This window comes from Aotus nancymaae, unplaced genomic scaffold (genome assembly GCF_030222135.1).
Source record: "Aotus nancymaae isolate 86718 unplaced genomic scaffold, 86718_ANA_hifiasm-v0.15.2.pri h1tg000059l, whole genome shotgun sequence".
Classification (NCBI taxonomy): domain Eukaryota; kingdom Metazoa; phylum Chordata; class Mammalia; order Primates; family Aotidae; genus Aotus; species Aotus nancymaae.
This window is the reverse complement of record NW_026988473.1, coordinates 57,494,645-57,515,528: the sequence shown is the minus strand read 5'-3', so window position 1 is coordinate 57,515,528 and position 20,884 is coordinate 57,494,645. Positions and strand designations below refer to the sequence as shown.

General features: G+C 38.0%; 1 protein-coding gene across 10 annotated transcripts in view; it reads left to right on the top strand.

Annotated features, from left to right (window-relative positions):
- Window positions 1-20,884, top strand: part of FAM168A (family with sequence similarity 168 member A) — a 168,228-nt gene that overhangs the window by 64,477 nt on the left and 82,867 nt on the right. Inside the window, exon 1 of one of the 10 annotated variants that reach the window (XM_012456946.3) lies at window positions 4,335-4,355. The exons of the other annotated variants lie outside the window; for them this stretch is intronic. The gene's annotated coding sequence lies outside the window, so the exon portion shown is untranslated. Of the gene's footprint in view, window positions 1-4,334; window positions 4,356-20,884 lie in introns of those variants that run through there. 10 annotated transcript variants of the gene reach the window in all.

The window sequence follows — 20,884 nt, the reverse complement described above, 5'->3', positions numbered from 1 at the left end:
AAGGTAGGGTTAGAATTAGAACTCAGGCGCAAGAAAACCCTTTTATTTTAAGGTTTCTGATTTTCACTAGGAACATCGTCATACCTTGCACACCTTGCCAACATTAGATATTATCACTGCAATTTTTGCCAATCCAGTGAGAGACAAATATCTCATTGTTTTAATTTTTATCTCTCTAGTTACTAGTGAAGTTAAGTATTTTTTCATGTGTATTGGCCATTTATAGTTCTGTGAATTTTGTGTCATTAATTGCACATTTTATACTGGGTTCTTTATCTCATGATTTTTGGGGAAACTTTTTGTATGTTAAGAGTATTAATTCTTTTGATATACATGCTGCAAATATTTTTGATGTTTTATTATGAAACTTTGTGCTTCCCTAGAGCACCAAAGAAAATAGTCCTTTATACTAGGCTAACTATTTAAAAAACAGCATACCACCATTAACACTACTGGTTAAAATTTATTTTCTAAGTTTTCCAAGAAACTTTCATATTCTTTTTTTTTGAGACGGAGTCTTACTCTGTCACCCAGGCTGGAGTGCAGCGACGTGATCTCTGCTCACTGCAACCTCTGCTTCGAGGGTTCAAGCGATCTCCTGCCTCAGCCTCCTGAGTAGCTGGGATTACAAGCATGCCACCACGCCCGGCTAATTTTTGTATTTTTAGTAGAGACGGGGTTTCACCATGTTGGTCATGCTGGTCTTGAACTGCTGACTTTGTGATCCACCTGCCTTGGCCTCCCAAAGTGCTGGGATTACAGGCGTGAGCCACTGCACCTGGCTGAAACTTTCATATTCTTTATGTGTTTTGTCCTTTCAAGAACTTTATGAGGGGGCTTGTAATTAAAATCAGATAATTTGAAAATGTACATCTTATATCCTTTCAAAAATTCCATTGGAACAAAGGTGGTATTTCACAAGGGCTAAGAAGATAGGAGAGGAAATAACAGTAAACGAGAGGGAACATGATTTCAGAAGATGAAAAAGAGGCACAGGTTGTGAAAAATTTAGCAAATTGCAGAAAACTTAGGCTGCAGAAGAATGTCAGTATCAACAAAGTCATTTTGTGGTACAGACTCTAGAAAGCCCAAGGTATTAGAGGTTTTCAAATGTTGAGAGGTGAAGCTGAAAAGAGGAGGATTAGTTCAAAGGCTATATAAGGAACAGTTAAACTCCCAGATCCTTTCTCAGCAGAACTTTGGAGGTTTATTCTCTGGAGAAATAGAATCAGGCAGGACCTGTGCTTGGGGATGCTAGACTTAGCTGAGAGGTAACATTCACAAAACAGGGATTTAGTGAAGGTCTTTATTCAGTTCTTAGTTTCCAGATATAGGTAGTCAGACTTAATCTCCCCAGATAGGAGACTGGAGGATATATCTCTGAGAAACTGACCCACAGACAGTGAATGTCCCTTCCCCCAATTAAAAAAAATTGGCATGGCATTTTTTCTTGTTCCAGTGAAGCCTAGCAATTAAAATGCTCTACTGTTCATACAATGTGTCTTACTCTTAAATATGAAAGAATAGGCAAAGATCACCTAATATTTGAGAAAAATTTCTAACATGAGTAATAGCAACTAAAAGAAACATATAGAAGGAACCCTATCCTCCAAAAAAGAGAGAATAGAGAGGGGAGAAGAAGCGAGGGAGGGGGAGAAGAAGCGAGGGAGAGGGAAAGCACATGAGTTCAAGAGAGACAATGTAGGAGCCAAAAGAATTTTTTTTTTGCAAAAAACTCAGATCAGAGAAGTTATTACCTCAGTGAAACAAGAATAGGGTCCTATTTGAAAAAGGGAATAGTCAGAGAGCAAGAAATAATTTTTGGATGTTTAAAAATATAATATCGAAAGTAGGCTGGATGCAGTGACTCTTGCCTATATGTAATCCCAGCATTTATATAACATAATATATAAATATATAAAATATGTTTTAATATAAATAAATAATATATAAAATATGTTTTAATATATAAATATGTTTTAATATATATAAATATATACAAACATATTTTATATATTTATATATAAACATATATATTTATATATAAATATATAAATATATAAATTTATATATAAATATATATTTATATATAAATATATAAAATATGTTTGTATATATTTATATATATTAAATAAATATATATATAATATATAAATATATAAATTTATATATAAATATATAAAATATGTTTTAATATATATAAATCTATATTATATTTAAATATATAAAAATATATGTTATATTTGTATAAATTTATATAAATATATATAAATTTTTAATATAAATTTTTATATAAATATAATTTATATACATATAAATTTATACATATTATATATAAATATATAATATATTTATATATAAATATAAATATATGTTATATTTATATAAATTTATATACATATAAATTTATATATAATATATAAATATATAAAAATATGTTTGTATATATTTATATAAATATATATTATATATTCAAATTTTAAATTTATATAAATATAAATTTATAAATATAAATTTATATATATTTATATAAATATATAAAAATATTTTATATATAAATATATAAAACATTTGTAATATTTATATATAAATATATAAAAATATTTTATATATAAATATATAATATATAGATATATAAATATATAAATATATTTCTATAAAACATTTATATATAAATATATAAAATATATTTATATAAAATGTTGCAAAAGATTATGTATATATAAAAAATGTTTATATATAATGTATAAAAGATATGTATTTAATATACATTTATTAAAATTTATTAAAATATATATTTAAAAAATATATATTTATATAAATATATAAAACTATATAATATCAAAAATAAAGAAATTAGAATGAAAACAAAGAAGTAGAAAACAAAAAAGTAGAAGAGGAAAGAAATAAATTAGAGGATCAGTTTAAGGTTTATGTAAATTTAAAAGGCATTCAAATTTAAGAATATTAATTTAATTTTTTTTTATGATTTTCTTCTCTCCAGTTTCTCTTGTTTCTTCCCTTCAGATTTTTGGTTCTCCTCATAGTCAGATGTTGGCTCATGAAGTGAAAGAAATCATCAAAGAAATGATACTGTTTCTCAGAACTTAAGTACACATGTGCTTAGATTGACAATCCCATCAATTCTCAACACACTGAATGAAAAAAGAAACACATCACCATAAAATTTCAGAACACCGTAAAATTTTGGAATCAGAATATAAAAGCTTCCAGAGAGAATTAAGAGGTTATATACAAAAGCATTTGACATCTCAAAAGCAGTGTTGGAAGCTAAAAGAAAGTGGAGGAATTACCTTACATTCTGAGAGGAAAGGATTTTCAAGTTATAATTCTATACCCAGTCAAAAAGTCAAAACTAACAATTAATTGTGAGAGTAGGGGCTGGGTGCGCTGTTGCTCCTACCTGTACCCAGTGCTTTGAGAGGCCAAGATGAGAGGATGCTTGAGCCTAGGAGTTTGAAGTTACAGTGAGTTATGATCACGGTTTACTCCTGCTTGGGTGACAGAGTGAGACTCTGTCTCTTTAAAAAACAAACAAACAAAAAAAAAAAAATAGGGGAAAAGAGACATTTTCAAATATGCAGCATCTCAAAAGATTTATCTCCCACCTGTACTATCTCAGAAAACTTGGTAGGGTTTGATATACCTAAATGAGGTAGAAAAAGAAGAGGGGCTGGGCATGGTGGCTCACACCTGTAATCCAAGCACTTTGGGAGGCTGAGATGGGAGGATGGCTTGAGTCCAGGAAGAGTTTGAAACCAGCATGGGCAACATGGCGAAACCGCATCCCTACAAAAAATACAAAAAAATTAACCAGGCATGGTGCTAAAAGTTGAAAGTGATTGCCTTTGGGAAGTAGAAGTCAAGGATAAGGTAGAGGATTGCTGCTTTTTTGATATAAGTCTTATAGTATTGAGTTTGACTTGTGAAACTATCAATCTGTTAGCTTTAATCAAAAGTAAAATTAAGGTGGTCACTGTGTGCCTATAGTCTCAGCTACTGGGGAGGCTGAGGTAGGAGCATCACTTCAGCCCAACTTCAAGGCCAGCCTGTGCAATATAGCAAGACCCTGTCTCTTAAAAAATAAATAAAATAAAATTAGATTAAATTATAAATGATCATTATGCCTTTCTTCTCCCCAAAAACATATGAAGTAAAGAGTTATTTCCATACATGGAAATCAGGCCTGTAGAATTAAGGGGCCAAAGGTTTTTAGAATGAGTTACTAGAGAAGCTTAGACTCCAGCCCTGTCTCTGACTCTCTGACTCTCACCATTGCCCTTTCTGCTCTAGAGAAACCGGAAACCTCTGGAGTGTTTGCTGGTGATGTTCACGTGAGTAAACCTGTGGTCACAGCAGCACTCTCTCATTGTTTTTTTTGTTGTTGTTTTTTTGGAGACAGAGTCTTACTCTGTTGCCCAGGCTGGAGTATAGTGGTGTGATCTCGGCTCTCTGCAACCTCCACCTCCCAGGTTCAAGCGATTCTCCTGCCTCAGCCTTTTGAGTAGCTGGAATTACAGATGCCTACCACTATGCCTGGCTAATTTTTGTATTTTTAGTGGAGACTGGGTTTCACCATGTTGCCCAGGCTGGTCTCAACCTCTTAGGTGATCCACCTGCCTCAGCCTCCCAAAGTGCTGGGATTACAGGCGTAAGCCACCATGCCTGACCTCATTGTTTGTTGTTGTTGTTGTTGTTTTGAGACGGAGTCTGGCTCTGTTGCCTAGGCTGGAGTGCAATGGTGCATTCTCAGCAACCTCTGCCTCTGCAGCGTCTGCCTCTTGGGCTCAAGCTATTCTCCTGCCTCAGCCTCCTAAGTAGCTGGAATTACAGGCTCACTCCACTGCACCTGACTAATTTTTGTATTTTTAGTATAGACGGGGTTTCACCATGTTGGCAAGGCTGGTCTTGAATTCCTGACCTCAGGTGATCCACCTGTCCCCGGCCTTTCAAAATGCTGGGATTACAGATGTGAGCCACCTTTCCCAGCTGGCCTCATTGTTTATTATATTAGCTGTTACAACCTCTGCATTTGGGACACTGCAAAGTATCTGATGTAGCCAGTAAGAGCCCTAATGACCCCAGTTCCTGAGTAGCTGACGCTTTAGTAATTATTAATTATCATAAAATTTCTTTCCAAAGTGTCAGCTCTGTAGCCATGTTTTTTTTGTTTTTGTTTTTTTTTAATGGACTAGAGATACCCCTTTATGGAAATTACATAGAAAGATCCATGCTCTTCAATTTAAAAATTGATTGCTGGGCCCTGACAAAATACCCCTGTAATAAGAGAGGGAAGTCACAGCCTGAGTTTAGAAGTCAGAAAACTTGAGTGTAAGTTATGCTCTGCTACTTTCTTTGTTTTTTTTTTTTTCTTTTTTTCTCCTTTTGATGAAGTAGGATTTCTTCTTTCCTAGGGTACAGTTTCAACTTCCTTGAGAATTCCTTCCTTGACACCTTTGTTGAACTCTATTGTTCCCAAATTTCCTGTGCCTTGTGTAGTTTTTTGGGTCACTTCTGTAAATGATTTATCACTCATCCATTATGTATGACAATTTTATTCTCAGTGAAGAGTCCCATTGTCTAGTGCTGGGGAATCACTCTTTGCCCTCATTTGCCAACAACAACTTCAAGCTCAGAATGAGGGCCTCAAGATGAGTTGGTATCCTGGTGGTTAACATCAAATAGTAGGTTGTACCCTTCCTCATTGTTATTACCATTAAAGCATTCTTGTTCTCAGACATTAGCTGCAAGCTCCCTGGGTTTTCTTTGCTTAGTAGTGAAGATACTCTGTGGTTGTTTTATCCAGGTAAAGACTAATTTCTAGTTCTAAAGAGAAAATTAGGAACAGTTATCCCCTGCATCTCCATCTCCACCAGAGCAAAAGTTATAACTAGATATGAGCAGAAAGAAGAGCAGAGTTTTCATTTTTTCTTTTTTAATCTCCTGCCACCTTTGGTCTCAGTGGAATGAAAGAGGGGGCCCCTCAGCTTGGTCAAGTGGTCATGATGAGAGGGTGGGTAGGGTAGTAGTAGGGTAGGTTGTGTCTCAGCTCTCTTGTCCCTGAGGAACAATCCCTTCAATTGCAACAATAGTACACACAGTAGTATAGGGTGTGTGTCCTGTTATTCAGGACACCCCCTTCCCTGGAGAGGGGGCCAAAAAATTTCTTTTATGGGGCTAACTAGATATGACTGTGGCACTGACTGAGATAATCAACATTCATAGGTTAGGTCACACATGCAGAACAACCTACCAGTCCTGTCAAATTATGAGACTATAATCAGTCTTATTAAAATGATAGCACATATTAGCACATATATTTCCTGTAACCATTTTATCACAATAAAATTTTATCAGCTTATTTATCACTTGGAATCTACTGGTTTCAACAAATATAAGAGACCATTTTCTGGATCAAAGGACTTTGCTATAAGGTAGTATTTGTTGGAAGGTCCCTGGTCTTGTGAGGTGGTTTCCTAGAACCTATTACCAGTACTGTTTTTTTTTTTTTCCAGCTGCTTATTTCTATTTTCTTTGGGGCTTGAACAGATGGTTTAAAATAATATATAACCACATCTGTTTTTTTTCATGGGCTTGACACCTGACAAGAGAGGAACAAAGCCATTGGGCAGGGTATGTAGAGAGCCACTTTGATGTTCTGAATATATAAAGGGGCTAAGTTTCATTTTAGACAGGGCATCCTTTGGTGACAGCCTTGATGATCCTTTTCATTGAAGGATTATAATTTCAGTGAAACATTTTGAGATGACTGCTACCAAAATTAGGTCAAATCAGGTGTGATTTATGTAATGCACCATTAATGAGACAATGAGAAAGTCAGCCCTGTCTTTCTGTGTCCTGAAATTCTAAAGAGGTTAATTACAGGAAGGCCTTCAAACCATATGTTCCTTTGTCTTGGAAACAGTCCCATTTTTGCATAATGTGCTTTCTATGTGACTACATCTAGTTATGCAGTATTCAGTACCAGCATTTATTGCTTAAGTTGTTTTATATCTGAAGCTATATAAAGCTAGTTTTAAAACAATAATAAAATTATGATTTTAAGAGGTGAATATAGTATGCTATACTTCTTGCTGTGATTAACCCAACAGTATTGTTTCAAAAATCTATGTACTGGGCATAGTGACACCACCTGTAGTCTCAGCCACTCAGGAGTTTGAGGTGGGAGGGCTTGAGCCCAGGAGTTTGAGACCAGCCTGGGCGACACAGTGAGACCCTATCTCTTGAAACACACACACACACACACACACACACACACACACACACACACACACACACGCTCTGCTCTTTATGCTGCTCTCTCCTTTATTCACTGTGTTCCAACTTTCCTCATCAGTCTCAGTTCCTCTGAGCGCCTGTTAAGCTTTTTTCTACATCAGTGCCTTTGCTCATGCTGTCTCTGTTATGGCTTGTTTAAATGTCACTGCCTTGGAATGCCCTTTCTTGACTTGCCATCTCAAGCAAATCTCTTTTTGCTTCTTTATAAGCTTCTGTTACAAGTTGTAATTATAGAATGTATTAGTCTGTCCCACCTGCTCTTCATCTCTTTCCTCCTCTAGAGTTACTCTAAGGATGGGGCAGTGGCTTAGTAATGCATAATTGCATTCTCAGTGCCTCACACAATGTCTGGGGCCTGACACATGGTAGGAACTCATAACAAATATTTGTTGAAAGCCTGAATGAATGAAGGAGACCTTTATGTTTTTTTTCATAATTTCTTCATAAAAACCAGGCAAAAGCTGCATTCTATTGGTATTCATAAGGTCAGACCCACCCAAATTCAAGGAGAGAAGAAATAATATCTACCTCTTGATGGAGTTGTGGCAGGATCACATTGCGATAGAGCATGTGGGATGGGAGATTGTCTCAGTCCATTTGTGTTGCTATAAAGGAATACCTAAGGTTGCAATTTATAAAGAACAGAGGCTTCTTTGCCTCATGGTCCTACAGGCTGTGTGGGAAGCATGAAACCAGCATCTGCTTCTAGTGCGGGCTTCAGGCTGCTTCCACTCATGGCAGAAGGGGAAGGGGAGCCAGTGAGATTACATGGTGAGAGAGGAAGTTGAGGGAGGTGCCAGATACAGTTTTCTTTTTTTTTTGAGATGGAGTCTTGCTCTGTTGCCCAGGCTGGAGTGCAGTAGCACCATCTTGGCTCACTGCAACCTCTGCCTCCCGGGTTCAGGCAATTCTCCTGTCTCAGTCTCCCGAGTAGCTGAGTCTATAGGCACGTGCCATCATGCCCAGCTAATTTTGTATTTTTTGGTAGAGATGGGGTTTCACCATGTTGGCCAGACTGGTCTTGAACTCCTGACCTTGTGATCTACCCACCTCGTCCTACCAAAGTGCTGGGATTACAGGTGTGAGCCACCGTACCTGGCCCAGATTCATTTTAAGAGCCAGCACTGGAGGGAACAAACAGAGCGAGAACTCTTCCCTCACCGCAACTCCATGCCCCCTTCCCACATTAATTTATTTATGAGGGATCTGCTCCCATGACCCAGATACCTCCCACTAGGCCCCACCTCCAACACTGGAGATCAGATTTCTTTTTTGTTTTTTAAATATTTTAAACTTTCTTTTATTTCACTTAGGATAGGGGATCAAAGTTGAAATGAGGTTTGGAAGGTCAGATTTCCAAACTATAACAGAGATGTTATTGTGACCATCTTTGGAAAATACAATCTGTTACAAGAGATTATTCCTAGCTGAGTACTGCATATCTTTCCTGGGAAATTGATTCAGCCTTATTATAGGTCTATGTACTACTCTCTAATATCCCTGATAGTCACCACTAGGGTGTAAAGAATCAGGAGTTCAGAGCTTGGTTCTATCACTTACTAGTAATAGAAAAAGAAAACCTGTTAAAAAATGTAGTTTCTTCATTCTTTCAGGCTTTCAGCAAGTAAGTACTAGTATGTGTCAAGACCTGGACACTGTGTTAGACACTGAGAATGCAGTAGTGAACCAGATTGCCTTTGCTCCTGCCTGCAAGGCAGTAAGTAAAATCATTGATAGTCCCCACTCTTTTTTTTTGAATAGACATTTGCTATTGAATTGTGACACACGCTGAAAAGACTGGTTTCCAATCTTCTATTTCTGTAATTGACCCTAATATGAATGGCAAATGCTTCCTATTTTATGTTAAAAAGCTACAGTATCTGCCTTCGTGTAAAAAACACTCAAGGTCATATCGGGTATTTCAAAAAATTAATTGATATTTTTGAGCCAAGACCAAGGTTGTACAGTATAAAAGACATTTCTGAGTTACTGTTTTTCCCTGATCTTTTTGAGAGACAGAAGCATTTATTTCTGTATGTTAGGAGTGTACTGTCTGAAGAACCTTAATGGGCAAGCACAATCCACCACGTCATTTATTTAACCCCCATCCCCTCAAACAGTACTTTAACTATTAATAATATAGAATCTTTTTCTGTTGGATTTAGAAATCTATGAATTGGAGTAGTAAAAAGAACAAATAGCTTCTAGCAGTCAGGTAATCTGGATTCTGGATTCTAGCTGCATGAGGGGTAGGGGTGTTAAAATTGGGATGGGGGAAATGATTTACTACTCAGTTACTTTTTAAAAAGTTTGTAGAGGCTAGGTGTGGTGGTTTAGACCCATAATCCCAGCACTTTGGGAGGCTGAGGTGAGAGGATCATTCAAGACCGGCGTGAACAACATAGCAAGACAATGTCTCAACAAAAAAGTTAAAAATTAGCTGAGTGTGGTGATGCACACATGTAGTCCTAACTACTTAGGAGGCTGAGGTGGGAGGATTGGTTGAGCCCAGGAGTTCAAAGTTACAGTGAGCTGTGGTTGTGCTACTGTAAGTATGTAGAATCAGTAGTCTTGAAAGTGCCTTACGGCTATAAATGGTTACTATATGCTCTTGCCTACTGGAAGCTCGCATAGTAATCTGCATTAAAAAATAATTTATTAGTATACTTGAAATTGCTTGATTCATATATGTCTTTCTCACTAGATAGTAAACTCCATAAAGGCAGGGATAATGTCTCTTGTTTATTGCTGCTTCTGTAAGATTGAGCAGGCACATAGAAAGTGCATAATAAATATTTTTGGATGAATGAATGAGTTTTCTAACATGCCGACATTCTTTAAAGTACCAGAGGTCCATTGATGCATTTATAGACAACACAACAGATGTTTACTGCTAGGCACTGAATTAGAAGTGAATTGCCCATGATCTCTGCCCTAGAGGCGCTCACAATTTATGAGAAGAGGTGGACATGGAAAAAAATATATATATTAGAAGTTTAACATGAAGTTCTGCAGAAACCTAGAGAAGGAGGTAAAGAATATACATTTAAAAGTAAACTTTATTTTTTAAAATTTTATTATTTTTTTTTGAGATGGAGTCTTGCTCTTGTCGCCCAGGCTGGAGTGCAGTGGCACAATCTTGGCTCACTGCAGCTTCCGTCTCCTGGGTTCAAGAGATTCTCCTGCCTCAGCCTTCTGAGTAACTGGGACTACAGATGCTGCCACCATGCCCAGCTAATTTTTTTATTTTTAGTAGAGACAGGGTTTCGCCATGTTGGCCACGCTGGTCTCAAACTCCTGACCTCATGATCCGCCTACCTTGGCCTCCCAAAGTCTGGGATTACAGGCATGAGCCACTGTACCCAGCCCTAAAATAAACTTTAATTGGGTTTAGTTTGAGGTATAAGTATTAGAAATATAACAGCATTGAGTTTCAGCAATAATTTAACAGTTGAAAATTATTTAAGCTTGATTCTGTCATAGTATAGGGATGGAGGGGTATTAGTCCCAAGGATATTCATTTAGATTTAAGTGTTGTTAGCAATCTCAGTTTTTCAGGTACTTCCTCAACAATTTCTCTCATTTAATTATTTTGACAATCCATTAAGGTAAGTGGTTTTATTCTCTATTTTATAAATGAAATTGAGACCAGTGAGGCCAGTAACTTTCTTGAGGAACATAGCTAATAAAGGACAGAGCCAGGACACATTTAGTCTTTTGACTGCAAGTCTTTTATGTTATATTTTAAGTTCATTTTATAGAGCTCACAGATGTTCCCCTAAAGAGCCAGAAATCTTAATGCCTTCGAGGAGTTTTCTAAGAAGATTCTGATTCTTTTTTTTTTTTTTTTTGAGATAGAGTCTTGCTATGTCATCAGGCTGGACTGCAGTCACGTGATCTTGGCTCACTGCAACCTCCGCCTGCTGGGTTCAAGTGATTCTCGTGCCTCAGTCTCCCGAGTAGCTGGGATTACAGGTGTGCACCACCACACCTGGCTAATTTTTGTATTTTTAGTAGAGATGGGATTTTGCCATGTTGGCCAGGCTGGTCTCGAACTCCTGACCTCAGGTGATCTGCCCACCTTGGCCTCCCAAAGTGCTAGGATTACAGGCAGCCACCATGCCCAGCCAAGAAGATTATAATTCTTAAGGGCCTTAAGATTCAGCCAAAATGTTACCTCTTTCATGATACTTTTCCTGTGAGAAGTTTCCTCAACTTCATTCTTTCTTTGATGTTTATAGTATTCTTTATTAGCGCCAGTTTATTGAGCACATATGTGAGGTCATGGGATTTTATAATTTATATATTATGAATGATTATAGTTTTTTTAATATTTTCCCTAGAAGTTTTTTTTGGTTGTTGTTGTTAATGAGATAGATTGGTAATGGTACTTTTTCTTTTCCTTTTAAAATTAATTAATAGATAGTTGTTTCATTGGTTTTGTTTGTTTGTTTGTTTGTTTGTTTGGTTTTTTTTGAGATGGAGTTTTGTTCTTGTTGCCCAAGCTGGAGTGCAGTGGCGTGATCTTAGCTCACTACAACTTCCACCTCCTGAGTTCAAGCGATTCTTTTGCCTCAGCCTCTGGAGTAGCTTGGATTACAGGCATGTACCACTACACCCGTCTAATATTGTAATTTTAGTAGAGATGGAGCTTGACCATGTTGGTCTTGAACTCCTGACCTCAGATGATCTGCCTTCCTCGGCCTCCCAAAGTGCTGGGATTACAGGCATGAGCCACCATACCCGACCTTTTCATTGGTTTATAAGAATTTATGTGTTAATTGTTGATATTATTGTATTAGCCCTTCCTGGAGTGAGTATCTTAATGAAGGAATTTTAGGTACTATAAATAGGCCGGGGGAGCTATTTTGGGGCAGTGCAAATTATGGCACCTCCATCACTCCTTGAGATGGTTGTGGGGAGCTACTGATAGGTTAAGTACCTTTCCTTTCCATTGCTTTAAAAGGACACTGTTCTCTTCCTACTGGCCCATAGGTAGGTGTAGATTAAGCTTTGGGGGCTTGTATTAATCTTTCTTTGATGAAGATCTTTGCCTTCCTGGACTCTTGTGAAGATCAAATGTAGTGTACAGGTGATGGATGGATGGATGGATGGCTGGATGGATGGATGGATGGATGGATGGATGGATGGCAGGGTCTCACTCTGTCACTCAGGCCGGAATGCAGTGCTGTGATCATGGCTCACTGTAGCCTCAACCTCCTGGGCTCGGGTGATCCTCCCACCTCACCCTCCTCAGTAACTGGGACTACAGGCACATACCACCATGCTTAGTTAGTTTTTTATATTTTTTGTATAGACGAGATCTTGCCATTTTGCCCAGGCTGGTCTTGAACTCCTGGACTTAAGTGATCCATCTGTCTTGTCCTTCAAAGTGTTAGGATTACAGGTGTTAGCCACCACACCTCACGGGGAGGTTATTTTGGGCATATAAGTAAACTGTTGTGCAGACAGAAGTATGGGATGTTTTTTTTCTCCCCTAGAAAAATAATTAACTACTCTTTCTAAACTATTTGAAGCACAATTTCCCCAAACACTATGTATGCCCTTTCTTGCTTTTGACAACATAGAAATTCAGTTAGAATTTCAATCAAGCACCAGATTCAGTTTTATTTTTTTTCTCAAAAGCAGTTGTATTATGCCAGGTGTGTTTATATATTTCATTTAACTGTCATAACAACTCTGAAAGGGCAGTGTTGTCACCATCTTCTTTTTATTTTACTTTTTGAGAGAGGTTCTCACTCTGTTGCCCAGGCTGGAGTACAGTGGTGTGATCACAGCTCACTGCAGCCTCAGCCTTCCAAGTAGCTGGGACCACAGGCTTGTGCCACAACACTAGGCTAAATTTTGTATTTTTTGTAGAGACAGGGTTCTGCCATGTTGCCCAGGCTGATCTCAAATTCCTGGGTTCAAGCAGTCTGCCCACCTTGGCCTCCCATAGTGCTAGGATTATTACAAGCATGAGCCACTGTGCCTGGCCACTACCTCCATTTTAAAGATGAGTAAACCAAGGGCCAGAAAATTCAAATAACATAGCCAGAATAGTAAGTGGTAGCATACAGATTTGAAATCTCATATTCTGTGTTTGTTTCTTGTTATATTAATCATACAGGCAGAATTATGCTGTGGTAGCTTATTGGCCCCAAGAGTTCAGTGGTTTAACATAAAAAAGATTTGTTGAATTCTTGCTTATGAATTCCAGTGCAGGTCAGGTGACTCTGGAGGGCAGTTGTCCTCCAGAATGTGTTGACTAGTGTATTTAGGTTGTTTCGGTCTTATGATGCTGCCATCTCAACATGAGATTTCTAGGGTCCCTTTATAGAAGAGAGAGAGCTGAAGAGTCATATACTAGCTTTTAAATATTTTACCTGGAAGTGAGACATGTCATTTCTGTTCATAGAACATTGACCAAAACTGGTCACATGGTGCTAACTACAAGAAAGAAACTGTGGAACTGGAAACTGTTGGGGAGCTTATGGATAGTCAGTGATACCAAATATCTCTGCCAGACTACTTTACAGCAGGTGTTTCCCTAGGGCAATATCTTTACATAGTACATGTTTCCTTCCAGCTTTACATTAGGATGAGTTTGCTAACATATCTGAACCATGTTTTATACTGAGTGCCTTGAGGTCAGGAATTAAATTAATAAATGGGCATATTTTTCAGTTTCAGTTCAACTAAACATTATTGAACACTTGGAATTCCAGGCCTTGTTGTCTTTCTAATATCTATAGCTTCTATCTATCTTTCTATCTGTCTAGCTAGCTAGCTATATTTTATTTATATAAATAATAATAACTAGATAGTACTAGATTTTAATTTTCTACAGGGCAGTATAGAATAGTGGTTAAAAGCACAAATTTTAAGGGCCAGAATTCTGGGTCTGCCACTTCCTAGCTCTCTGACCTTGGGGAACTTTTTTTTTTTCTTTTTTAAAATAAATAAAACAGCTTTATTGACATGTAATACATATATTATAAAATCCACCCTTATCCACCTTTGAAAGTACACAATTCAGAGGTTTCTAGTACATTCACAGATTGTGCAAATATCACCTCTATCTAATTTTAGAACATTTTCATCACCCTCAAAATATACTTTATACCTATTAACAGCCTCTTCTCATTCTATCTTCTTCCTAGGCCCCGGCAACCAATAATCTACATTCTTTCTCTATAGATTTGCCTATTTTGGACTTGGGAAAGTTACTTAACCTTTCTGTGCCTCAGTTTTCTCTTAAAAAATGTAGATATAATAATACCTATTCATCAGGTAGTAGTTAGAAGTGTGATATGGGAGCAGGAAAAGAGTTAATTTAAAGGGCTTAGGATTGTGCCTAACACAAAGTAAATAATAGGTATTTATAGTTATGTATTTATTATGTTAAATATTATTGTGATCATTATTTCATTCCTTATATAGTGCTTAGCATAGGACTGGACACATGGTAGGCACATTTATCCAGTTTCCTAAGGGCTCTACTATGTGGCAGGCACTGTTTTAGGGGATCTCAAATACGGATTATAATACTTCCCCTGTTTGCAAGCTGTTCACAATCTCATGACAGAGACAGATAAAGAGTATATAAATATACTAATAGATAGCTAGATCATATTTTATATTAGGATTAATGCTGTAGTAGAAATAAATATAGTGTGATATGGGAGCAAGAAGGAAAGAAGAATACACAGAGTAACTGAAATGTGCTTCTCTTGTATCTTATTTTATTCTCAGGCTAATCCTGTGAAGTGGGGATCCTTAGTCACATTATTACAGATGAAGAAATTAAGACTCAGAGATGTTAAATAACTTGCACATCATCTAGATAATAAATAATTGAGCTTAGACTGAACCTGAATCTGACCAAGTACAAAACCTGTGTTTTCACACTTTCTGATGCTTACAAAAAGAATTTGCTGCTGTTTCTCTGAAATTTGCAAATAAGTCTTAGAAAGGAAAAACTATGTTTTTGGCTAAAAGAGCTTGAGATTCATTACATATTTTGAAAAAATTCAACGCTACTGGAGCATATTGCTTCCTTTACCTGAGAGAGGGGAAAAAAAAACCTGACAATTGAGAAGGCCCAAGATGTGGCCTCAGCTCTGGCCTGGATGAGCTCTGCACCATTTGGCTTTGTCCATTGTCTTTGTCTCCAGGCTCCTGACTGGTACCTTTCCTTTTCTGGGCCATGAGGCTTCTTTTGTGGGAAGGGACCTTGAGACCTGAATGGAGGGTTTGTGCAGAGCTTCCTGTGAATGAGAAGTGTTCCTGTGATTAGCCATGACCTCCTAGCAACAGATGCAGTCATCATTTGGCTTCAACTTTTCCATCCTCACTTTGAGGTTCCATTGGATCTGGTGGTCACAGAGCAGCTTCCATTGAATTCAGCAGCTTGTTTCTGATTACATTCGGCATTATCTGTACTCCTTTTTGGCTCACCTCATGAACGGGCTAGTACTGTGGTTATTTTCCACAGAATATCAAAGCTGGGAAGGCCTCTAATCCCTGGTCATTTTACAGAAAAAGAAAGCTTAGACCCAGTAAAGGGAGAGTACTAGGTTAGTGCAAAAGTAATGGCAAAAACTGCAGTTACTTTTGCACTAACCTAATACCTGCCCAGATTCCACATATTCTGTGGCAGAGGTGAGACTAGGGCTCTGATGCCTTAACTCCAGGTCAGTTCTCCCCACTATGAGGTTCTACTGCCTCCTAATTTCCTACTCACATAAGATCATATGCTTTTAAGAGGACAGAGATAATGGCTTATGTCTTATCCCTCAAAAGTATACCTAATAACCTCACAGGTTTATTAAATTAGTGGTTTTGTGTTTTTGAGCCCTGTCGCCAGGCTGGAGTGCAGTGGTGTGATCTCGGCTCACTGCAACTTCTGACTTCCAGGTTCAAGCTGTTCTCCTGCCTCAGCCTCCTAAGTAGCTGGGATTACAGGCATGTGCCACCACGCACAGCTAATTTTTGTATTTTTAGTAGAGATGGGGTTTCACCATGTTGGCCAGGATGATCTCAATCTCCTGACCTCGTGATCCACCACCTCAGCCTCCCAAAGTGCTGGGATTACAGGCATGAGCCACTGCGCCCAGCCTAAATTGGTGGTTATTATCAGGTTTTACATAATGTGAATATGTTGCCTAGTTGAAACAGCTAGGTGGTCCTGGATGGGGATTTTGGCTACGAATAGATGGAGCCAAGGTTCCAACTCAGATATTCTGAATCTGAGTTGTCCAGTCTTCTTTCTAGTACACGATGATTTTCACGGGAGAAAAAGAGACAGAGCCAAGCTCTGGAGGCAGTGAGTGTTAGCTGCACTTGGAGAGAAGCAACAAGACTAATGTGGCCAGAGCACAAGTTGAATTAAGTGAATGGGGGTTAAGGGAAAGCAACGAAAAATGCTGGAGGAAAAAGGTGGGGGATCTCTTCACTATGGGCTTTTGCCTCCTGGAGTTGGGAGCTTTGAACTATGCCTGAAGGATGGTTTGGATTTGAATTTACATAGATGATGTAAGATTTGTGGAGGGAAAGTGAGCACACACTTCTCTTCCTCTTTACACGAAGTTTAGAAGGCTGAGCAACTGTTCAATTTGCCTAGAACATTGTTAAGTGCTGGAGAGTGGAGACTGATAGGTTTTAAAAGCCTAGAGTTCTAGATTTGGGGATTTAATTTGTATTTCTGTTAATACCACTGATTCCTCTGTAAAGGTAGTTGTGGGAACTCTGTACAGTAGTTGGGTATAGAACTCCCTATCCTTTATAAATTGGGGCTTTGTGGTGGATATTTTAGTTTGATGTACTTAATATGTGCAGCTTTGGCTATTCTTGAGCAGCTTCAAAGGTCCATGACATGTCATAATTTCCCATTTTTCTAAGGGGAAATGAAATGGTAGCTAGAGCCGGGTGTGGTGGCTCACGCCTGTGTAATCCCAGCACTTTTAGGGGCTGAGGCAGGCAGATCAAGAGGCCAGGAATTCAAGACCAGCCTGGCCAACATAGTGAAAGCCCATCTCTACTAAAAATACAAAAATTAGATGGGCATGGTGGTGCGCACCTATAGTCCCAGCTACTTGGGATACTGAGGCTGGAGAATTGCTTGAACCCGGGAGGTGGAGGTTGCAGTGAGTCGAGATCACGCCACTGTAGTCCAGCTCAAGCGACAGAGCAAGACTTTGTCTCAAAAAAAATGGTAGCTGGTATGTTAGATGGAATCAAGACAGAACTTTTTGTTTATTTTATGTTATTTATTTTTAGGTGGGACAGGTAACAGTATGTTAATATGAAGAATCCTGCAGAGAAGGGAAGTCCTAATAATGCTCAAGAAAGAGGGGTGAAATGACTTGAAGTAGTGTCTTTTGTTTGGTGATGGAAAGGAATCTAGTGTACCACTGGAAGATTGAGAAACAACTGTTTCTACTGTGGGAGCAGGTGCAGTTTGGTAGATAAATGTGGTGGGAGCTCATGAAAGCTCCCTTCTGGATGATTAATTTTCTTTAGACAAATAAGCAAAATCACCAGTTGAGAGTGAGATTAGGAGCAGAGAAAGCATAAAATAGTCTAAGATGGACTAGGTAATGTAGAATGATTGTCACCTTTAATTTAGAACCCACGTGAGTCCAGGTGTGGTGGCTCTCACCTGTAATCTCAGCACTTTGGGAGGCTGAGGTAGGCGGATCGCCTCAGGTCAGGAGTTCAAGACCAACCTGGCCAACATGGTGAAACCCTGTCTCTACTAAAAATACAAAATTAGTCAAGTGTGATGGGGAGTGCCTGTAATCCCAGCTACTCAGGAGGTTAAGGCAGGAGAATTGCTTAAACCTGGGAGGCAGAGGTTGTAGTGAGCTGAGATCATGCCACCACACTCCAGCCTGGGGGACAGAGCAAGACTTTGTCTCAAAAAAAAAAAAAAAAAAAGGACCCACATGAAAATAGTGATCACGAGTTTAAAGTTAAATTTTAACTTTAGTAAGTATAATTGTGTGTTTTCCTACTCCCAAGACCTATACCAGTGTTGGCAGAGTAGATGGTGACCGAATTTAACCAGGGTTGTGGTTTAACCAAACTAGTCTTAGAGGGGCAAGTGATAGAGGGGCAAGGGAATGATTATTAAAAAATTGACCTTTCTGTGACATGGGTCCATGGGTGAGAAAAAAAAATTGACCAAGGAATTTAGGATAGCTAGGGTTAGGAGAGAAGTGAGGATATGAGGAGGTTCATAGACAATGGAATATACATAGAATTAGTAGATTGAATGTCCTGATAGGTTGAGGGATTGTTAGAATTGGGATACTGTAGTGAGCAAACTAGAAAGATAAGAGATGGTGTTTGGAAAATGAGATATTTGAAATTAAGAGAAAAAGGTTTTGATTATTAGTAATAACAGGGTCAAAGATTATAACCAGGAAATAAGAGAGTGAGGTTGAGTGGAATGTCAAGATCAATGGAGAAGAGGTCAAATAACTGAGAGGACAATGTGTTATAATCATGATTTATATAGTTATTGAAATTACCAAGAATTGTAAGAACTTATTGGAGAGAATGACAGTGAACTAGGAGCCACAATCTTTAAGGCATCAGAGGAAGGTTACTTGGAAGTAGTAAATGGCTAGAAAAAGGGGTGATATTGAATCTGATGATGTCAGATTCAAAACTGAATGTTTTTGTGGAGGAGGGTCTGGAAGCAGCAGTGAGGTTCAAGGCCCAGTGGAAGGTGGGAAGTGAGAGAAAACCAGCCACTGCTTGAGAGTGCTACATAGGAATGCATTATTGTGAGAGACAGCCAGATTTCATTTAGAGCAAGGGGACATTCATAGGAGAGGTTGAAGGTGTAGAGGATTTTGCTAACCTTGAGTTCCTGAGAATACAGTGGAAAAAGAAAAAAAAATGAAGAGGGGAGAGAGATGAGAGTTGGAACATGGAATGTACAGAGCCACATAAGATTAAAGTCTGGAAGATAAGGGTTAGAAAAAAGGAAAAAAGCAAACGAAAAATGATATCCCCAACTGAGAAGGAAGAGGTCTCTTCTGTTTGTTTTTAGTAAGATCATTCATTTTTATTCACAGTGGTCTTGCTGGTTAAAAAATAATACATGACTCATCAGTGTGGGTGATATAAATTTATTAATACAGAAAATGTATTACTTGGAATAAGAAATATTTGTACATATATTCTGAAAACCAGACAGATGCACACTTGTTCTCCTGCAAGAAAATATGTTTAGGGATAGCAAAACAGATGAGTAGCTTATGCTAGGCATTAATCTTTATTCAAACATTGATACCACATTGTCTTTTTTATTGCGGGCCATTTTGCTTCCTAATGAATGTGTTAGAACTTATTTTCCGAGTAACAGGATGCTCCATCTAAATGATCTACTTAGAAATACTTGTTCCAGATTATAAATCAATCTGGAAATCTCAAAGGCACAGGAGGGGAAAAATTCTACAGTGAGCTTTTAATTTTATTTCTAAAAGCTAATAAATGATGGTCAGACTTAACGGTTTGTGATCATCTTTATCTGAAATGGTAAGTCTGGAATGTTATTAAAAACCAGCATTTTCACACCATAACATGGATGAACAATGAAGATGTTGTGCTAAATGAAATAAGCCAGTCACAAAAGGACAAATATTGTACAATTCATCTTAAATTAGGTTCCTAGAATAGTTAAATTCAAAGAGACAGAATGTAGAATGGTGGTGTCAGGGACTGGGTAGGAAAAGAGGAGAATGGGGAGTTATTGTTTATTGGATATGGAGAGTCTGGTTGAGTTCCAGAAGATGAAAAGTTGTAGAGATGGATGGTGGTGATGGTTGCACGGCACTGTGAATGTATTTAATGCCTCAAAACTGTACACTTTAAAATGATTAAAATAGTAAATATGTATTTTAACAACAAAACAAATAAGCAAAAACTCCCAGTGTTTTGAGTATTCAGTGCTTACAGGGCTGCTTGTCTAAACTCTGTCAACCATACCCATATTGTATTACCAGCAATGAGCCCTTTTCCCCCAAACTTTCCATTTATATAGTAGGTAGATCAGAATAGATAAGGAAGCTGATTCTAATGTATTTGTAGGTCAGGGATAGAGATACACATGTAGTTCACCATGGTCTAGTTCCGGAACTTCCCTATTCATAAATGTGGGGGCTGAAAACTTGAAGAGGGTGGGCTTTGAAGAGTAGAGTCCCCAGGCTGCTCTGAAGCAACACACTTCCTCCAGCAGAGACCGTTTTTATTAAATGCAGGTAGTAATAGTTGAGATCTTCACTGCTGACTTGCACATTGGGCCTGGTTTGACTCCAAACCTTCAGCAGGACATCTGGACGAAGTAGGAGACTCATTACACCATCTTCAGGTTGATTGATGACATTCTGTATACCTTTCATTTTTTCCTAAAGGGAATGAGTTTTTAAAATACGTGTAATAAAATTAGCAGTGAAGGGGAAATAGGATAATATAGTAAATGAAGCCAGGGTAAATTCAGTACTAGAAGTTTTTGCTCATTTCCTAAGAATGCTCAGCTTTCCAGTGACCA